Genomic DNA, 2,601 nt, shown 5'->3' with positions numbered 1-2,601 from the left:
AGTTATAGCCATCTGTAACCAGTGCTAGCAAACTCTGATGATCATATGATCATCAATTTCTTGTGAGAGATGTTGTTTCATGTATGTGCCTCACTGTTGCTCTCTGTGTGTTGTGTGTGCATCACACAGGCTTGGCCTGGTGTGTGATGGTGCTTGTTCAAGCATCAGTTGATGCTTGCAATGATCCATTAGATCATCGGCAAGACTCTGGTGCTTTGATTACTTGTGTAGTTCATTTATCTGTATTAGCTTGCTTTATTAGATGGATAAATGATGTGAACTGCTTGCAGTGATGATCATTTCAATGAATTTGTTAGGGCTAGATGGATGCCAACCACTGGTTGGGTACCCTAGCCCACTACTGAGCCCTACAGGGTGATGATGTGGTGGCTTAAGGTGTTGGTTATGGGTTGAGGTGGCCCTGGCAGCTCTTTGATGCTGTCATGGGTAGCTCCCCCTCTCTGTGGCTTGTTGTGGCTTTGTGGATGCATCACTGGGCAATCCTTGTTGGATTTCCGATGCTCTTTCTTGTTGACAAACTAGAATAGGCACAAGTTGCCTATTTGTCTGATGGTTAGCAAACCATGTAGTGCTAGGTGAGTTGGGTAGGCTAGATGTGAATCTTTCCCTTGCTGGATTCTTTGGTTTACCCCAGTGTTAACTCAATGGGTTTGACCATTTCTTCCCTGGGATGATTTCTTCCGGCTTAATTCCCTTTTGCCAGCATCAAATGGTTTGATCACCAAATGATGATGCACACAGGGTAATCACACCCTCCGGCTTGTGTATATGTTATGCACATGCTTATTTATGAGCAAGACATGATCTTGCTCAGGCTTTTGTGTGGTATACCTCACTCCAGCTCCTAGATTGGGTTGGTGTAGAGGGTTTGCTTCTGGATGGATTGATGTGCTTGCCCTGCTCCTCCTTGCAAACCTTGATTCCTGATTTGTTTCTGGTGTTTGTGGAATGGTTGAACAGCAGTGGCTGTTCTTCTGTTCTTGCTGTTCTGGTGACTTACCAATGCAGTTCTGTCGATGGCAATGGTTAGGGTTTACTGTGGAGAATTTATATGATCTCCACCTCCATCTCTGGTCGACAACAAGGCCTGGCAGCCTGTTGTGACTCACCAGCTGTGTGTGTGTGGTGTGCTGCATGCACACTGCTGCGTGAGCAGCCTAGCTGTGTGTGTGTGCTAGTGCTGTGCACTTGGACTTGGTTCTGTCTGTGAGATGATCAGCTCGGCAGCTTTGGTCATATCCTCTCCTCTTTCATTTGATTTTTAACCTGCCAAGTGGCTTTGCCACTTGGCATAACTAGTTCTTTGTTGTGTTTGTGTGCAGGTTTCAAGTAATTGATCAAGATGATCCAGAAGATCATCAAGTCCAAGATCAAGTGAAGATGTTCTTGTAGTATTTAGGATATTTAGATAACTTGTAATTTTCCTTTTACTTTTTCTATTTCTTCAATTCTTGTAATGTGTTGTAATTCAATAATTCAATAAGACAATGTATTATGTGTGTGATTATCAATAAAGCTCAAGTTTTCCTTAATGAGCTTAATGTAATTGTTGTATTACTTATATTCTTGCTTAATGATAATTGTTTGATAAATTATCTCAATTTTGAATTATTTGATAACCATTTGATGTTTGAATTTGAAATTCAAATTCAAATTTGGTTTGAATTCATTCAAACACTTAACTTGTAATTCAATCATACAACTTAAGATTTCAATGCAATATCCCTTCTCTCTTCTCAAAACCCTAACTTAGATAAGTAAGAACAAGTTCATCGCACTCTCGAAACCCTAACCCTGTAAGGTGTCGAGAGAGAAACCTGTTCCCCTTCAATGCAGTTTTGTTTTAAAAGCGCGAAATTTCCCCGTAAATTACAATGCAATGCACATCCCTTTCTAAAATCTACCCCTCGATCGCCTCTAAACCTGGGACATTACAGAAGCTTCTGCGCCGCCATGGCCCCAAAGCGCGAGTTCTCGCCATCCGCCAACGACCACGAGGCCGGCAGCAGCCGGACAGTCGCGCCGGCGCCGTTCGCCATGGGGCCGCCGGCGACGCCCAGACGCGACCGGATCTACGTCACCGTAGCGGTGGCGCAGATGTTCTGGGACGCCGGCGTCCCAATGCCGTGGGGGGGGGGGGGGGACGTGCACCTCCCCCACGGATGGCACTTGAGCCCAGATCGGGTTCCGGTGCCGCCCATCCCGGGCTCCGGCCGCGCCCGCTACGCCGAGATCCGGAGGCGCCGCGCTCAACTGTCGGCGGACCTCCAGCAGGACCCCGCGTACGGCGACGCAAGTCCCAACTGGGACTTGTGGTTCGAGGTGGAGCACGATGCGCGCCGGCGCACGTGCTTCACATCCGCGACGGCGCGGCCTCGCGCGCAGCCGCGCACACCTGCTAGGCGGGCTGGCCGCCGTCCCGGCGGCCTCTACATCAACGAGCCCACGCCCCAGCCCCAGCCCCAGCCACAGCCCCAGGAGGAGGAGGACGACCCGGAGCTGCAGGCGGCGCTCGCGGCGTCCCGCGAGCAGGGCGACCTCGACGAGCTGGCCAAATGGCCGCAGCTCGCCGAGACGCTG

The sequence above is a fragment of the Lolium rigidum genome, chromosome 7 (assembly GCF_022539505.1).
Source record: "Lolium rigidum isolate FL_2022 chromosome 7, APGP_CSIRO_Lrig_0.1, whole genome shotgun sequence".
In the NCBI taxonomy this organism is placed as follows: Eukaryota; Viridiplantae; Streptophyta; class Magnoliopsida; order Poales; family Poaceae; genus Lolium; species Lolium rigidum.
This window is presented reverse-complemented; position numbering follows the sequence as displayed.